Here is a 16,413-nt window from a genome sequence, read left to right on the forward strand (position 1 = left end):
TATATACGAACAGTTAACAATGTTTAAGCGATGTGGTGTGTTCAATGTTTGTGCAGTAACTCGGTCACCCAGTGTGAGCCTGAAAGACAATTTTCCAGCCTAGGTTCGAGCCTGGCCAACGGGAGCATTGTGGCCGGTTAGCTCAGTTGGTGAGAGCGTGGTGCTAATAACGCCAAGGTCGCGGGTTCGATCCCCGTACAGGCCATCAGGATGTTTTCATAATTTTACGCTTTTCCCGCACATTTCCAATACAAACTTTATAAGGAAGCCAATGCACACAGACTCTCACGGGGGATATATTTGGATTAACATCCTTTGCCACCGGGGCTGAGAGACACATCTTTCTGGTCTTTCTGGGTTTGCTGTTGAAAGTTGAACAGGCGGCATGTTGCCGATAAGTGTCACAGGCAGGTAATACACAGACAGAGCGGCTCTGACCCCGCGAGATGGGTAAAAGGCTTCAGTTCAGGACAAATGCATCAATGAATTGTTCGCCCAGCACCGAGAGAGACAACATCCAGAGAAAAACACAGGAGGAAATCGATTTCAAGTGGATGCCTACCCGCACTTGGTGCCGTGCTTTCGCGAACACGTCTGTTGTGTTCTCATGTAAAAAATATAATTTTGTCCGAACAGTTTGCCTGGCGCGAAAGGATCTGAATTGCAAAGGAGCAAGCATGAAAAGCTGCGTTGATGTGCTTGCTGCCAGGAGGCTGGCTGCAGCTTCCCTGGTGGTCTAGTGGTTAGGATTCGGCGCTCTCACCGCCGCGGCCCGGGTTCGATTCCCGGTCAGGGAACAGTGCGTTTTGGGGCTGTTTGAATTGCCACCATGCAATGCACCCTTACGGAACAATGCTCCGCCCCTGATTCAACTTTCCACACCGCTGCTCAACATCACTCTTCATACAGCGATACAAAATGCACATTCTTGATTTCTGTAAAATGCGTGCTGTTTCAAAGTCAGCAGGACTTGATTTCTGTCAAATTTAGACTGGCTGACTTTAAATGTTGCCAACATTTAACTGCAGCTCACAGTGTCAGGGCAGTCACGGTTTTTATCAGTCTTCCGTATATCTCCTTGCCCACTGCATCTCCCGAACAAACTTAGCTTATCACAGGCACGGCTATCGATTATTTTCATTGCCAGTGTGAAAAATGCAAATTTTGAAACTTACCAACGTGTGCAAGCCTGGAATCAGAGAGTCCGTGGCCCCTGATAACTTGAGCATTAAGATGATCATTAGCCCTTCCTGTATTGCTCAGTAGCCCACTGTGCGAGGAACTAAGAACCACGGGCATTTTCACTTCTGTGTGGGGCTCAGCACCATACCTGCAGCTGAAGATTGAACTTGATTTGGCTCGTGATCAGTGCGGCTCAGTGAGACTTCGGCCCGTCTCTCCCTTCGCAACCCATCAGTGTGGAGAAAAGAACAGGGAATTTTACACATGTGTTGTGCTCTGTAACTTTATTTGAACATGTCATTGCATTTCACGCTGTGTCCAACACGGTGAGGTCCCCCGTGCTGTGTCAGCTTTGTATCTTTATCAACACTGCAGCTTTACATTAACAGAACCTGAGCTCCGAGATCTGGTCGGGTCACATTGCCCGAAGTGAGGAATGAGCGAGAGGGGCAATTCCACCCGGGGATAGAAAATCCTCCAAAAGAACGACAGAATACTGCGTTTGATGTGAAGCCGAAATAGCTCAGTTGGGAGAGCGTTAGACTGAAGATCTAAAGGTCCCTGGTTCGATCCCGGGTTTCGGCAGGTTTTAGTTACTTTCTGTCTCCTTCACGACAAAAGGTACGAATCAAGAGAAATTTTACGCTCCTGATGACGCGTTTCCCAAACGAATGGGAGTGAAACCACGTCGGACATGCTGGATCCGGCTCCAACCGTCCGCTGCAGGTTCGAATTCAGTCGGGGTCCCGCCGTCTGCTTTTATACTGGGACAGTGTTTGTGGGAGGGGCTGTGGTGCGACAAAAAACTTTAGAATGAGGTTTGTTAGACCAGTCTTTCTGTTACTTTGGATTTACACTCTGCCCAGTTGTATATACGAACAGTTAACAATGTTTAAGCGATGTGGTGTGTTCAATGTTTGTGCAGTAACTCGGTCACCCAGTGTGAGCCTGAAAGACAATTTTCCAGCCTAGGTTCGAGCCTGGCCAACGGGAGCATTGTGGCCGGTTAGCTCAGTTGGTGAGAGCGTGGTGCTAATAACGCCAAGGTCGCGGGTTCGATCCCCGTACGGGCCATCAGGATGTTTTCATAATTTTACGCTTTTCCCGCACATTTCCAATACAAACTTTATAAGGAAGCCAATGCACACAGACTCTCACGGGGGATATATTTGGATTAACATCCTTTGCCACCGGGGCTGAGAGACACATCTTTCTGGTCTTTCTGGGTTTGCTGTTGAACAGGCGGCATGTTGCCGATAAGTGTCACAGGCAGGTAATACACAGACAGAGCGGCTCTGACCCCGCGAGATGGGTAAAAGGCTTCAGTTCAGGACAAATGCATCAATGAATTGTTCGCCCAGCACCGAGAGAGACAACATCCAGAGAAAAACACAGGAGGAAATCGATTTCAAGTGGATGCCTACCCGCACTTGGTGCCGTGCTTTCGCGAACACGTCTGTTGTGTTCTCATGTAAAAAATATAATTTTGTCCGAACAGTTTGCCTGGCGCGAAAGGATCTGAATTGCAAAGGAGCAAGCATGAAAAGCTGCGTTGATGTGCTTGCTGCCAGGAGGCTGGCTGCAGCTTCCCTGGTGGTCTAGTGGTTAGGATTCGGCGCTCTCACCGCCGCGGCCCGGGTTCGATTCCCGGTCAGGGAACAGTGCGTTTTGGGGCTGTTTGAATTGCCACCATGCAATGCACCCTTACGGAACAATGCTCCGCCCCTGATTCAACTTTCCACACCGCTGCTCAACATCACTCTTCATACAGCGATACAAAATGCACATTCTTGATTTCTGTAAAATGCGTGCTGTTTCAAAGTCAGCAGGACTTGATTTCTGTCAAATTTAGACTGGCTGACTTTAAATGTTGCCAACATTTAACTGCAGCTCACAGTGTCAGGGCAGTCACGGTTTTTATCAGTCTTCCGTATATCTCCTTGCCCACTGCATCTCCCGAACAAACTTAGCTTATCACAGGCACGGCTATCGATTATTTTCATTGCCAGTGTGAAAAATGCAAATTTTGAAACTTACCAACGTGTGCAAGCCTGGAATCAGAGAGTCCGTGGCCCCTGATAACTTGAGCATTAAGATGATCATTAGCCCTTCCTGTATTGCTCAGTAGCCCACTGTGCGAGGAACTAAGAACCACGGGCATTTTCACTTCTGTGTGGGGCTCAGCACCATACCTGCAGCTGAAGATTGAACTTGATTTGGCTCGTGATCAGTGCGGCTCAGTGAGACTTCGGCCCGTCTCTCCCTTCGCAACCCATCAGTGTGGAGAAAAGAACAGGGAATTTTACACATGTGTTGTGCTCTGTAACTTTATTTGAACATGTCATTGCATTTCACGCTGTGTCCAACACGGTGAGGTCCCCCGTGCTGTGTCAGCTTTGTATCTTTATCAACACTGCAGCTTTACATTAACAGAACCTGAGCTCCGAGATCTGGTCGGGTCACATTGCCCGAAGTGAGGAATGAGCGAGAGGGGCAATTCCACCCGGGGATAGAAAATCCTCCAAAAGAACGACAGAATACTGCGTTTGACGTGAAGCCGAAATAGCTCAGTTGGGAGAGCGTTAGACTGAAGATCTAAAGGTCCCTGGTTCGATCCCGGGTTTCGGCAGGTTTTAGTTACTTTCTGTCTCCTTCACTACAAAAGGTACGAATCAAGAGAAATTTTACGCTCCTGATGACGCGTTTCCCAAACGAATGGGAGTGACACCACGTCGGACATGCTGGATCCGGCTCCAACCGTCCGCTGCAGGTTCGAATTCAGTCGGGGTCCCGCCGTCTGCTTTTATACCGGGACAGTGTTTGTGGGAGGGGCTGTGGTGCGACAAAAATTTTTAGAATGAGGTTTGTTAGACCAGTCTTTCTGTTACTTTGGATTTACACTCTGCCCAGTTGTATATACGAACAGTTAACAATGTTTAAGCGATGTGGTGTGTTCAATGTTTGTGCAGTAACTCGGTCACCCAGTGTGAGCCTGAAAGACAATTTTCCAGCCTAGGTTCGAGCCTGGCCAACGGGAGCATTGTGGCCGGTTAGCTCAGTTGGTGAGAGCGTGGTGCTAATAACGCCAAGGTCGCGGGTTCGATCCCCGTACAGGCCATCAGGATGTTTTCATAATTTTACGCTTTTCCCGCACATTTCCAATACAAACTTTATAAGGAAGCCAATGCACACAGACTCTCACGGGGGATATATTTGGATTAACATCCTTTGCCACCGGGGCTGAGAGACACATCTTTCTGGTCTTTCTGGGTTTGCTGTTGAAAGTTGAACAGGCGGCATGTTGCCGATAAGTGTCACAGGCAGGTAATACACAGACAGAGCGGCTCTGACCCCGCGAGATGGGTAAAAGGCTTCAGTTCAGGACAAATGCATCAATGAATTGTTCGCCCAGCACCGAGAGAGACAACATCCAGAGAAAAACACAGGAGGAAATCGATTTCAAGTGGATGCCTACCCGCACTTGGTGCCGTGCTTTCGCGAACACGTCTGTTGTGTTCTCATGTAAAAAATATAATTTTGTCCGAACAGTTTGCCTGGCGCGAAAGGATCTGAATTGCAAAGGAGCAAGCATGAAAAGCTGCGTTGATGTGCTTGCTGCCAGGAGGCTGGCTGCAGCTTCCCTGGTGGTCTAGTGGTTAGGATTCGGCGCTCTCACCGCCGCGGCCCGGGTTCGATTCCCGGTCAGGGAACAGTGCGTTTTGGGGCTGTTTGAATTGCCACCATGCAATGCACCCTTACGGAACAATGCTCCGCCCCTGATTCAACTTTCCACACCGCTGCTCAACATCACTCTTCATACAGCGATACAAAATGCACATTCTTGATTTCTGTAAAATGCGTGCTGTTTCAAAGTCAGCAGGACTTGATTTCTGTCAAATTTAGACTGGCTGACTTTAAATGTTGCCAACATTTAACTGCAGCTCACAGTGTCAGGGCAGTCACGGTTTTTATCAGTCTTCCGTATATCTCCTTGCCCACTGCATCTCCCGAACAAACTTAGCTTATCACAGGCACGGCTATCGATTATTTTCATTGCCAGTGTGAAAAATGCAAATTTTGAAACTTACCAACGTGTGCAAGCCTGGAATCAGAGAGTCCGTGGCCCCTGATAACTTGAGCATTAAGATGATCATTAGCCCTTCCTGTATTGCTCAGTAGCCCACTGTGCGAGGAACTAAGAACCACGGGCATTTTCACTTCTGTGTGGGGCTCAGCACCATACCTGCAGCTGAAGATTGAACTTGATTTGGCTCGTGATCAGTGCGGCTCAGTGAGACTTCGGCCCGTCTCTCCCTTCGCAACCCATCAGTGTGGAGAAAAGAACAGGGAATTTTACACATGTGTTGTGCTCTGTAACTTTATTTGAACATGTCATTGCATTTCACGCCGTGTCCAACACGGTGAGGTCCCCCGTGCTGTGTCAGCTTTGTATCTTTATCAACACTGCAGCTTTACATTAACAGAACCTGAGCTCCGAGATCTGGTCGGGTCACATTGCCCGAAGTGAGGAATGAGCGAGAGGGGCAATTCCACCCGGGGATAGAAAATCCTCCAAAAGAACGACAGAATACTGCGTTTGACGTGAAGCCGAAATAGCTCAGTTGGGAGAGCGTTAGACTGAAGATCTAAAGGTCCCTGGTTCGATCCCGGGTTTCGGCAGGTTTTAGTTACTTTCTGTCTCCTTCACTACAAAAGGTACGAATCAAGAGAAATTTTACGCTCCTGATGACGCGTTTCCCAAACGAATGGGAGTGACACCACGTCGGACATGCTGGATCCGGCTCCAACCGTCCGCTGCAGGTTCGAATTCAGTCGGGGTCCCGCCGTCTGCTTTTATACCGGGACAGTGTTTGTGGGAGGGGCTGTGGTGCGACAAAAATTTTTAGAATGAGGTTTGTTAGACCAGTCTTTCTGTTACTTTGGATTTACACTCTGCCCAGTTGTATATACGAACAGTTAACAATGTTTAAGCGATGTGGTGTGTTCAATGTTTGTGCAGTAACTCGGTCACCCAGTGTGAGCCTGAAAGACAATTTTCCAGCCTAGGTTCGAGCCTGGCCAACGGGAGCATTGTGGCCGGTTAGCTCAGTTGGTGAGAGCGTGGTGCTAATAACGCCAAGGTCGCGGGTTCGATCCCCGTACGGGCCATCAGGATGTTTTCATAATTTTACGCTTTTCCCGCACATTTCCAATACAAACTTTATAAGGAAGCCAATGCACACAGACTCTCACGGGGGATATATTTGGATTAACATCCTTTGCCACCGGGGCTGAGAGACATATCTTTCTGGGTTTGCTGTTGAAAGTTGAACAGGCGGCATGTTGCCGATAAGTGTCACAGGCAGGTAATACACAGACAGAGCGGCTCTGACCCCGCGAGATGGGTAAAAGGCTTCAGTTCAGGACAAATGCATCAATGAATTGTTCGCCCAGCACCGAGAGAGACAACATCCAGAGAAAAACACAGGAGGAAATCGATTTCAAGTGGATGCCTACCCGCACTTGGTGCCGTGCTTTCGCGAACACGTCTGTTGTGTTCTCATGTAAAAAATATAATTTTGTCCGAACAGTTTGCCTGGCGCGAAAGGATCTGAATTGCAAAGGAGCAAGCATGAAAAGCTGCGTTGATGTGCTTGCTGCCAGGAGGCTGGCTGCAGCTTCCCTGGTGGTCTAGTGGTTAGGATTCGGCGCTCTCACCGCCGCGGCCCGGGTTCGATTCCCGGTCAGGGAACAGTGCGTTTTGGGGCTGTTTGAATTGCCACCATGCAATGCACCCTTACGGAACAATGCTCCGCCCCTGATTCAACTTTCCACACCGCTGCTCAACATCACTCTTCATACAGCGATACAAAATGCACATTCTTGATTTCTGTAAAATGCGTGCTGTTTCAAAGTCAGCAGGACTTGATTTCTGTCAAATTTAGACTGGCTGACTTTAAATGTTGCCAACATTTAACTGCAGCTCACAGTGTCAGGGCAGTCACTGTTTTTATCAGTCTTCCGTATATCTCCTTGCCCACTGCATCTCCCGAACAAACTTAGCTTATCACAGGCACGGCTATCGATTATTTTCATTGCCAGTGTGAAAAATGCAAATTTTGAAACTTACCAACGTGTGCAAGCCTGGAATCAGAGAGTCCGTGGCCCCTGATAACTTGAGCATTAAGATGATCATTAGCCCTTCCTGTATTGCTCAGTAGCCCACTGTGCGAGGAACTAAGAACCACGGGCATTTTCACTTCTGTGTGGGGCTCAGCACCATACCTGCAGCTGAAGATTGAACTTGATTTGGCTCGTGATCAGTGCGGCTCAGTGAGACTTCGGCCCGTCTCTCCCTTCGCAACCCATCAGTGTGGAGAAAAGAACAGGGAATTTTACACATGTGTTGTGCTCTGTAACTTTATTTGAACATGTCATTGCATTTCACGCTGTGTCCAACACGGTGAGGTCCCCCGTGCTGTGTCAGCTTTGTATCTTTATCAACACTGCAGCTTTACATTAACAGAACCTGAGCTCCGAGATCTGGTCGGGTCACATTGCCCGAAGTGAGGAATGAGCGAGAGGGGCAATTCCACCCGGGGATAGAAAATCCTCCAAAAGAACGACAGAATACTGCGTTTGATGTGAAGCCGAAATAGCTCAGTTGGGAGAGCGTTAGACTGAAGATCTAAAGGTCCCTGGTTCGATCCCGGGTTTCGGCAGGTTTTAGTTACTTTCTCTCTCCTTCACTACAAAAGGTACGAATCAAGAGAAATTTTACGCTCCTGATGACGCGTTTCCCAAACGAATGGGAGTGAAACCACGTCGGACATGCTGGATCCGGCTCCAACCGTCCGCTGCAGGTTCGAATTCAGTCGGGGTCCCGCCGTCTGCTTTTATACCGGGACAGTGTTTGTGGGAGGGGCTGTGGTGCGACAAAAAACTTTAGAATGAGGTTTGTTAGACCAGTCTTTCTGTTACTTTGGATTTACACTCTGCCCAGTTGTATATACGAACAGTTAACAATGTTTAAGCGATGTGGTGTGTTCAATGTTTGTGCAGTAACTCGGTCACCCAGTGTGAGCCTGAAAGACAATTTCCCAGCCTAGGTTCGAGCCTGGCCAACGGGAGCATTGTGGCCGGTTAGCTCAGTTGGTGAGAGCGTGGTGCTAATAACGCCAAGGTCGCGGGTTCGATCCCCGTACGGGCCATCAGGATGTTTTCATAATTTTACGCTTTTCCCGCACATTTCCAATACAAACTTTATAAGGAAGCCAATGCACACAGACTCTCACGGGGGATATATTTGGATTAACATCCTTTGCCACCGGGGCTGAGAGACATATCTTTCTGGGTTTGCTGTTGAAAGTTGAACAGGCGGCATGTTGCCGATAAGTGTCACAGGCAGGTAATACACAGACAGAGCGGCTCTGACCCCGCGAGATGGGTAAAAGGCTTCAGTTCAGGACAAATGCATCAATGAATTGTTCGCCCAGCACCGAGAGAGACAACATCCAGAGAAAAACACAGGAGGAAATCGATTTCAAGTGGATGCCTACCCGCACTTGGTGCCGTGCTTTCGCGAACACGTCTGTTGTGTTCTCATGTAAAAAATATAATTTTGTCCGAACAGTTTGCCTGGCGCGAAAGGATCTGAATTGCAAAGGAGCAAGCATGAAAAGCTGCGTTGATGTGCTTGCTGCCAGGAGGCTGGCTGCAGCTTCCCTGGTGGTCTAGTGGTTAGGATTCGGCGCTCTCACCGCCGCGGCCCGGGTTCGATTCCCGGTCAGGGAACAGTGCGTTTTGGGGCTGTTTGAATTGCCACCATGCAATGCACCCTTACGGAACAATGCTCCGCCCCTGATTCAACTTTCCACACCGCTGCTCAACATCACTCTTCATACAGCGATACAAAATGCACATTCTTGATTTCTGTAAAATGCGTGCTGTTTCAAAGTCAGCAGGACTTGATTTCTGTCAAATTTAGACTGGCTGACTTTAAATGTTGCCAACATTTAACTGCAGCTCACAGTGTCAGGGCAGTCACTGTTTTTATCAGTCTTCCGTATATCTCCTTGCCCACTGCATCTCCCGAACAAACTTAGCTTATCACAGGCACGGCTATCGATTATTTTCATTGCCAGTGTGAAAAATGCAAATTTTGAAACTTACCAACGTGTGCAAGCCTGGAATCAGAGAGTCCGTGGCCCCTGATAACTTGAGCATTAAGATGATCATTAGCCCTTCCTGTATTGCTCAGTAGCCCACTGTGCGAGGAACTAAGAACCACGGGCATTTTCACTTCTGTGTGGGGCTCAGCACCATACCTGCAGCTGAAGATTGAACTTGATTTGGCTCGTGATCAGTGCGGCTCAGTGAGACTTCGGCCCGTCTCTCCCTTCGCAACCCATCAGTGTGGAGAAAAGAACAGGGAATTTTACACATGTGTTGTGCTCTGTAACTTTATTTGAACATGTCATTGCATTTCACGCTGTGTCCAACACGGTGAGGTCCCCCGTGCTGTGTCAGCTTTGTATCTTTATCAACACTGCAGCTTTACATTAACAGAACCTGAGCTCCGAGATCTGGTCGGGTCACATTGCCCGAAGTGAGGAATGAGCGAGAGGGGCAATTCCACCCGGGGATAGAAAATCCTCCAAAAGAACGACAGAATACTGCGTTTGATGTGAAGCCGAAATAGCTCAGTTGGGAGAGCGTTAGACTGAAGATCTAAAGGTCCCTGGTTCGATCCCGGGTTTCGGCAGGTTTTAGTTACTTTCTCTCTCCTTCACTACAAAAGGTACGAATCAAGAGAAATTTTACGCTCCTGATGACGCGTTTCCCAAACGAATGGGAGTGAAACCACGTCGGACATGCTGGATCCGGCTCCAACCGTCCGCTGCAGGTTCGAATTCAGTCGGGGTCCCGCCGTCTGCTTTTATACCGGGACAGTGTTTGTGGGAGGGGCTGTGGTGCGACAAAAAACTTTAGAATGAGGTTTGTTAGACCAGTCTTTCTGTTACTTTGGATTTACACTCTGCCCAGTTGTATATACGAACAGTTAACAATGTTTAAGCGATGTGGTGTGTTCAATGTTTGTGCAGTAACTCGGTCACCCAGTGTGAGCCTGAAAGACAATTTCCCAGCCTAGGTTCGAGCCTGGCCAACGGGAGCATTGTGGCCGGTTAGCTCAGTTGGTGAGAGCGTGGTGCTAATAACGCCAAGGTCGCGGGTTCGATCCCCGTACGGGCCATCAGGATGTTTTCATAATTTTACGCTTTTCCCGCACATTTCCAATACAAACTTTATAAGGAAGCCAATGCACACAGACTCTCACGGGGGATATATTTGGATTAACATCCTTTGCCACCGGGGCTGAGAGACATATCTTTCTGGGTTTGCTGTTGAAAGTTGAACAGGCGGCATGTTGCCGATAAGTGTCACAGGCAGGTAATACACAGACAGAGCGGCTCTGACCCCGCGAGATGGGTAAAAGGCTTCAGTTCAGGACAAATGCATCAATGAATTGTTCGCCCAGCACCGAGAGAGACAACATCCAGAGAAAAACACAGGAGGAAATCGATTTCAAGTGGATGCCTACCCGCACTTGGTGCCGTGCTTTCGCGAACACGTCTGTTGTGTTCTCATGTAAAAAATATAATTTTGTCCGAACAGTTTGCCTGGCGCGAAAGGATCTGAATTGCAAAGGAGCAAGCATGAAAAGCTGCGTTGATGTGCTTGCTGCCAGGAGGCTGGCTGCAGCTTCCCTGGTGGTCTAGTGGTTAGGATTCGGCGCTCTCACCGCCGCGGCCCGGGTTCGATTCCCGGTCAGGGAACAGTGCGTTTTGGGGCTGTTTGAATTGCCACCATGCAATGCACCCTTACGGAACAATGCTCCGCCCCTGATTCAACTTTCCACACCGCTGCTCAACATCACTCTTCATACAGCGATACAAAATGCACATTCTTGATTTCTGTAAAATGCGTGCTGTTTCAAAGTCAGCAGGACTTGATTTCTGTCAAATTTAGACTGGCTGACTTTAAATGTTGCCAACATTTAACTGCAGCTCACAGTGTCAGGGCAGTCACGGTTTTTATCAGTCTTCCGTATATCTCCTTGCCCACTGCATCTCCCGAACAAACTTAGCTTATCACAGGCACGGCTATCGATTATTTTCATTGCCAGTGTGAAAAATGCAAATTTTGAAACTTACCAACGTGTGCAAGCCTGGAATCAGAGAGTCCGTGGCCCCTGATAACTTGAGCATTAAGATGATCATTAGCCCTTCCTGTATTGCTCAGTAGCCCACTGTGCGAGGAACTAAGAACCACGGGCATTTTCACTTCTGTGTGGGGCTCAGCACCATACCTGCAGCTGAAGATTGAACTTGATTTGGCTCGTGATCAGTGCGGCTCAGTGAGACTTCGGCCCGTCTCTCCCTTCGCAACCCATCAGTGTGGAGAAAAGAACAGGGAATTTTACACATGTGTTGTGCTCTGTAACTTTATTTGAACATGTCATTGCATTTCACGCCGTGTCCAACACGGTGAGGTCCCCCGTGCTGTGTCGGCTTTGTATCTTTATCAACACTGCAGCTTTACATTAACAGAACCTGAGCTCCGAGATCTGGTCGGGTCACATTGCCCGAAGTGAGGAATGAGCGAGAGGGGCAATTCCACCCGGGGATAGAAAATCCTCCAAAAGAACGACAGAATACTGCGTTTGACGTGAAGCCGAAATAGCTCAGTTGGGAGAGCGTTAGACTGAAGATCTAAAGGTCCCTGGTTCGATCCCGGGTTTCGGCAGGTTTTAGTTACTTTCTGTCTCCTTCACTACAAAAGGTACGAATCAAGAGAAATTTTACGCTCCTGATGACGCGTTTCCCAAACGAATGGGAGTGACACCACGTCGGACATGCTGGATCCGGCTCCAACCGTCCGCTGCAGGTTCGAATTCAGTCGGGGTCCCGCCGTCTGCTTTTATACCGGGACAGTGTTTGTGGGAGGGGCTGTGGTGCGACAAAAATTTTTAGAATGAGGTTTGTTAGACCAGTCTTTCTGTTACTTTGGATTTACACTCTGCCCAGTTGTATATACGAACAGTTAACAATGTTTAAGCGATGTGGTGTGTTCAATGTTTGTGCAGTAACTCGGTCACCCAGTGTGAGCCTGAAAGACAATTTTCCAGCCTAGGTTCGAGCCTGGCCAACGGGAGCATTGTGGCCGGTTAGCTCAGTTGGTGAGAGCGTGGTGCTAATAACGCCAAGGTCGCGGGTTCGATCCCCGTACGGGCCATCAGGATGTTTTCATAATTTTACGCTTTTCCCGCACATTTCCAATACAAACTTTATAAGGAAGCCAATGCACACAGACTCTCACGGGGGATATATTTGGATTAACATCCTTTGCCACCGGGGCTGAGAGACATATCTTTCTGGGTTTGCTGTTGAAAGTTGAACAGGCGGCATGTTGCCGATAAGTGTCACAGGCAGGTAATACACAGACAGAGCGGCTCTGACCCCGCGAGATGGGTAAAAGGCTTCAGTTCAGGACAAATGCATCAATGAATTGTTCGCCCAGCACCGAGAGAGACAACATCCAGAGAAAAACACAGGAGGAAATCGATTTCAAGTGGATGCCTACCCGCACTTGGTGCCGTGCTTTCGCGAACACGTCTGTTGTGTTCTCATGTAAAAAATATAATTTTGTCCGAACAGTTTGCCTGGCGCGAAAGGATCTGAATTGCAAAGGAGCAAGCATGAAAAGCTGCGTTGATGTGCTTGCTGCCAGGAGGCTGGCTGCAGCTTCCCTGGTGGTCTAGTGGTTAGGATTCGGCGCTCTCACCGCCGCGGCCCGGGTTCGATTCCCGGTCAGGGAACAGTGCGTTTTGGGGCTGTTTGAATTGCCACCATGCAATGCACCCTTACGGAACAATGCTCCGCCCCTGATTCAACTTTCCACACCGCTGCTCAACATCACTCTTCATACAGCGATACAAAATGCACATTCTTGATTTCTGTAAAATGCGTGCTGTTTCAAAGTCAGCAGGACTTGATTTCTGTCAAATTTAGACTGGCTGACTTTAAATGTTGCCAACATTTAACTGCAGCTCACAGTGTCAGGGCAGTCACTGTTTTTATCAGTCTTCCGTATATCTCCTTGCCCACTGCATCTCCCGAACAAACTTAGCTTATCACAGGCACGGCTATCGATTATTTTCATTGCCAGTGTGAAAAATGCAAATTTTGAAACTTACCAACGTGTGCAAGCCTGGAATCAGAGAGTCCGTGGCCCCTGATAACTTGAGCATTAAGATGATCATTAGCCCTTCCTGTATTGCTCAGTAGCCCACTGTGCGAGGAACTAAGAACCACGGGCATTTTCACTTCTGTGTGGGGCTCAGCACCATACCTGCAGCTGAAGATTGAACTTGATTTGGCTCGTGATCAGTGCGGCTCAGTGAGACTTCGGCCCGTCTCTCCCTTCGCAACCCATCAGTGTGGAGAAAAGAACAGGGAATTTTACACATGTGTTGTGCTCTGTAACTTTATTTGAACATGTCATTGCATTTCACGCTGTGTCCAACACGGTGAGGTCCCCCGTGCTGTGTCAGCTTTGTATCTTTATCAACACTGCAGCTTTACATTAACAGAACCTGAGCTCCGAGATCTGGTCGGGTCACATTGCCCGAAGTGAGGAATGAGCGAGAGGGGCAATTCCACCCGGGGATAGAAAATCCTCCAAAAGAACGACAGAATACTGCGTTTGATGTGAAGCCGAAATAGCTCAGTTGGGAGAGCGTTAGACTGAAGATCTAAAGGTCCCTGGTTCGATCCCGGGTTTCGGCAGGTTTTAGTTACTTTCTCTCTCCTTCACTACAAAAGGTACGAATCAAGAGAAATTTTACGCTCCTGATGACGCGTTTCCCAAACGAATGGGAGTGAAACCACGTCGGACATGCTGGATCCGGCTCCAACCGTCCGCTGCAGGTTCGAATTCAGTCGGGGTCCCGCCGTCTGCTTTTATACCGGGACAGTGTTTGTGGGAGGGGCTGTGGTGCGACAAAAAACTTTAGAATGAGGTTTGTTAGACCAGTCTTTCTGTTACTTTGGATTTACACTCTGCCCAGTTGTATATACGAACAGTTAACAATGTTTAAGCGATGTGGTGTGTTCAATGTTTGTGCAGTAACTCGGTCACCCAGTGTGAGCCTGAAAGACAATTTTCCAGCCTAGGTTCGAGCCTGGCCAACGGGAGCATTGTGGCCGGTTAGCTCAGTTGGTGAGAGCGTGGTGCTAATAACGCCAAGGTCGCGGGTTCGATCCCCGTACGGGCCATCAGGATGTTTTCATAATTTTACGCTTTTCCCGCACATTTCCAATACAAACTTTATAAGGAAGCCAATGCACACAGACTCTCACGGGGGATATATTTGGATTAACATCCTTTGCCACCGGGGCTGAGAGACATATCTTTCTGGGTTTGCTGTTGAAAGTTGAACAGGCGGCATGTTGCCGATAAGTGTCACAGGCAGGTAATACACAGACAGAGCGGCTCTGACCCCGCGAGATGGGTAAAAGGCTTCAGTTCAGGACAAATGCATCAATGAATTGTTCGCCCAGCACCGAGAGAGACAACATCCAGAGAAAAACACAGGAGGAAATCGATTTCAAGTGGATGCCTACCCGCACTTGGTGCCGTGCTTTCGCGAACACGTCTGTTGTGTTCTCATGTAAAAAATATAATTTTGTCCGAACAGTTTGCCTGGCGCGAAAGGATCTGAATTGCAAAGGAGCAAGCATGAAAAGCTGCGTTGATGTGCTTGCTGCCAGGAGGCTGGCTGCAGCTTCCCTGGTGGTCTAGTGGTTAGGATTCGGCGCTCTCACCGCCGCGGCCCGGGTTCGATTCCCGGTCAGGGAACAGTGCGTTTTGGGGCTGTTTGAATTGCCACCATGCAATGCACCCTTACGGAACAATGCTCCGCCCCTGATTCAACTTTCCACACCGCTGCTCAACATCACTCTTCATACAGCGATACAAAATGCACATTCTTGATTTCTGTAAAATGCGTGCTGTTTCAAAGTCAGCAGGACTTGATTTCTGTCAAATTTAGACTGGCTGACTTTAAATGTTGCCAACATTTAACTGCAGCTCACAGTGTCAGGGCAGTCACGGTTTTTATCAGTCTTCCGTATATCTCCTTGCCCACTGCATCTCCCGAACAAACTTAGCTTATCACAGGCACGGCTATCGATTATTTTCATTGCCAGTGTGAAAAATGCAAATTTTGAAACTTACCAACGTGTGCAAGCCTGGAATCAGAGAGTCCGTGGCCCCTGATAACTTGAGCATTAAGATGATCATTAGCCCTTCCTGTATTGCTCAGTAGCCCACTGTGCGAGGAACTAAGAACCACGGGCATTTTCACTTCTGTGTGGGGCTCAGCACCATACCTGCAGCTGAAGATTGAACTTGATTTGGCTCGTGATCAGTGCGGCTCAGTGAGACTTCGGCCCGTCTCTCCCTTCGCAACCCATCAGTGTGGAGAAAAGAACAGGGAATTTTACACATGTGTTGTGCTCTGTAACTTTATTTGAACATGTCATTGCATTTCACGCCGTGTCCAACACGGTGAGGTCCCCCGTGCTGTGTCAGCTTTGTATCTTTATCAACACTGCAGCTTTACATTAACAGAACCTGAGCTCCGAGATCTGGTCGGGTCACATTGCCCGAAGTGAGGAATGAGCGAGAGGGGCAATTCCACCCGGGGATAGAAAATCCTCCAAAAGAACGACAGAATACTGCGTTTGACGTGAAGCCGAAATAGCTCAGTTGGGAGAGCGTTAGACTGAAGATCTAAAGGTCCCTGGTTCGATCCCGGGTTTCGGCAGGTTTTAGTTACTTTCTGTCTCCTTCACTACAAAAGGTACGAATCAAGAGAAATTTTACGCTCCTGATGACGCGTTTCCCAAACGAATGGGAGTGACACCACGTCGGACATGCTGGATCCGGCTCCAACCGTCCGCTGCAGGTTCGAATTCAGTCGGGGTCCCGCCGTCTGCTTTTATACCGGGACAGTGTTTGTGGGAGCGGCTGTGGTGCGACAAAAATTTTTAGAATGAGGTTTGTTAGACCAGTCTTTCTGTTACTTTGGATTTACACTCTGCCCAGTTGTATATACGAACAGTTAACAATGTTTAAGCGATGTGGTGTGTTCAATGTTTGTGCAGT

The 16,413-nt window shown here is 48.5% G+C and overlaps 24 non-coding genes across 24 annotated transcripts; all 24 read left to right on the forward strand.

Annotated features, from left to right (window-relative positions):
- The first annotated feature begins 131 nt into the window (after window positions 1-131).
- trnai-aau (transfer RNA isoleucine (anticodon AAU)) lies at window positions 132-205 on the forward strand. Its single transcript has one exon. It is a non-coding gene; the product is annotated as a tRNA-Ile (tRNA).
- Window positions 206-725: 520 nt separating this feature from the next.
- trnae-cuc (transfer RNA glutamic acid (anticodon CUC)) lies at window positions 726-797 on the forward strand. Its single transcript has one exon. It is a non-coding gene; the product is annotated as a tRNA-Glu (tRNA).
- Window positions 798-1,694: 897 nt separating this feature from the next.
- Window positions 1,695-1,767, forward strand: trnaf-gaa (transfer RNA phenylalanine (anticodon GAA)). Its single transcript has one exon. It is a non-coding gene; the product is annotated as a tRNA-Phe (tRNA).
- A 415-nt stretch (window positions 1,768-2,182) lies between these two features.
- On the forward strand, window positions 2,183-2,256 carry trnai-aau (transfer RNA isoleucine (anticodon AAU)). Its single transcript has one exon. It is a non-coding gene; the product is annotated as a tRNA-Ile (tRNA).
- A 513-nt stretch (window positions 2,257-2,769) lies between these two features.
- On the forward strand, window positions 2,770-2,841 carry trnae-cuc (transfer RNA glutamic acid (anticodon CUC)). The gene has a single exon. It is a non-coding gene; the product is annotated as a tRNA-Glu (tRNA).
- An 897-nt stretch (window positions 2,842-3,738) lies between these two features.
- Window positions 3,739-3,811, forward strand: trnaf-gaa (transfer RNA phenylalanine (anticodon GAA)). Its single transcript has one exon. It is a non-coding gene; the product is annotated as a tRNA-Phe (tRNA).
- A 415-nt stretch (window positions 3,812-4,226) lies between these two features.
- On the forward strand, window positions 4,227-4,300 carry trnai-aau (transfer RNA isoleucine (anticodon AAU)). The gene has a single exon. It is a non-coding gene; the product is annotated as a tRNA-Ile (tRNA).
- A 520-nt stretch (window positions 4,301-4,820) lies between these two features.
- On the forward strand, window positions 4,821-4,892 carry trnae-cuc (transfer RNA glutamic acid (anticodon CUC)). Its single transcript has one exon. It is a non-coding gene; the product is annotated as a tRNA-Glu (tRNA).
- Window positions 4,893-5,789: 897 nt separating this feature from the next.
- Window positions 5,790-5,862, forward strand: trnaf-gaa (transfer RNA phenylalanine (anticodon GAA)). The gene has a single exon. It is a non-coding gene; the product is annotated as a tRNA-Phe (tRNA).
- A 415-nt stretch (window positions 5,863-6,277) lies between these two features.
- trnai-aau (transfer RNA isoleucine (anticodon AAU)) lies at window positions 6,278-6,351 on the forward strand. The gene has a single exon. It is a non-coding gene; the product is annotated as a tRNA-Ile (tRNA).
- A 511-nt stretch (window positions 6,352-6,862) lies between these two features.
- Window positions 6,863-6,934, forward strand: trnae-cuc (transfer RNA glutamic acid (anticodon CUC)). The gene has a single exon. It is a non-coding gene; the product is annotated as a tRNA-Glu (tRNA).
- Window positions 6,935-7,831: 897 nt separating this feature from the next.
- trnaf-gaa (transfer RNA phenylalanine (anticodon GAA)) lies at window positions 7,832-7,904 on the forward strand. The gene has a single exon. It is a non-coding gene; the product is annotated as a tRNA-Phe (tRNA).
- A 415-nt stretch (window positions 7,905-8,319) lies between these two features.
- On the forward strand, window positions 8,320-8,393 carry trnai-aau (transfer RNA isoleucine (anticodon AAU)). The gene has a single exon. It is a non-coding gene; the product is annotated as a tRNA-Ile (tRNA).
- A 511-nt stretch (window positions 8,394-8,904) lies between these two features.
- Window positions 8,905-8,976, forward strand: trnae-cuc (transfer RNA glutamic acid (anticodon CUC)). Its single transcript has one exon. It is a non-coding gene; the product is annotated as a tRNA-Glu (tRNA).
- An 897-nt stretch (window positions 8,977-9,873) lies between these two features.
- trnaf-gaa (transfer RNA phenylalanine (anticodon GAA)) lies at window positions 9,874-9,946 on the forward strand. The gene has a single exon. It is a non-coding gene; the product is annotated as a tRNA-Phe (tRNA).
- A 415-nt stretch (window positions 9,947-10,361) lies between these two features.
- Window positions 10,362-10,435, forward strand: trnai-aau (transfer RNA isoleucine (anticodon AAU)). The gene has a single exon. It is a non-coding gene; the product is annotated as a tRNA-Ile (tRNA).
- A 511-nt stretch (window positions 10,436-10,946) lies between these two features.
- On the forward strand, window positions 10,947-11,018 carry trnae-cuc (transfer RNA glutamic acid (anticodon CUC)). Its single transcript has one exon. It is a non-coding gene; the product is annotated as a tRNA-Glu (tRNA).
- Window positions 11,019-11,915: 897 nt separating this feature from the next.
- On the forward strand, window positions 11,916-11,988 carry trnaf-gaa (transfer RNA phenylalanine (anticodon GAA)). Its single transcript has one exon. It is a non-coding gene; the product is annotated as a tRNA-Phe (tRNA).
- A 415-nt stretch (window positions 11,989-12,403) lies between these two features.
- trnai-aau (transfer RNA isoleucine (anticodon AAU)) lies at window positions 12,404-12,477 on the forward strand. Its single transcript has one exon. It is a non-coding gene; the product is annotated as a tRNA-Ile (tRNA).
- Window positions 12,478-12,988: 511 nt separating this feature from the next.
- Window positions 12,989-13,060, forward strand: trnae-cuc (transfer RNA glutamic acid (anticodon CUC)). The gene has a single exon. It is a non-coding gene; the product is annotated as a tRNA-Glu (tRNA).
- An 897-nt stretch (window positions 13,061-13,957) lies between these two features.
- On the forward strand, window positions 13,958-14,030 carry trnaf-gaa (transfer RNA phenylalanine (anticodon GAA)). The gene has a single exon. It is a non-coding gene; the product is annotated as a tRNA-Phe (tRNA).
- A 415-nt stretch (window positions 14,031-14,445) lies between these two features.
- On the forward strand, window positions 14,446-14,519 carry trnai-aau (transfer RNA isoleucine (anticodon AAU)). The gene has a single exon. It is a non-coding gene; the product is annotated as a tRNA-Ile (tRNA).
- Window positions 14,520-15,030: 511 nt separating this feature from the next.
- trnae-cuc (transfer RNA glutamic acid (anticodon CUC)) lies at window positions 15,031-15,102 on the forward strand. The gene has a single exon. It is a non-coding gene; the product is annotated as a tRNA-Glu (tRNA).
- An 897-nt stretch (window positions 15,103-15,999) lies between these two features.
- Window positions 16,000-16,072, forward strand: trnaf-gaa (transfer RNA phenylalanine (anticodon GAA)). The gene has a single exon. It is a non-coding gene; the product is annotated as a tRNA-Phe (tRNA).
- Window positions 16,073-16,413: the final 341 nt, after the last annotated feature.

This window comes from Somniosus microcephalus, unplaced genomic scaffold, assembly GCF_052327205.1.
Source record: "Somniosus microcephalus isolate GS21.2 unplaced genomic scaffold, FLI_Smic_1.0 unresolved_chr4, whole genome shotgun sequence".
Lineage (NCBI taxonomy): Eukaryota > Metazoa > Chordata > Chondrichthyes > Squaliformes > Somniosidae > Somniosus > Somniosus microcephalus.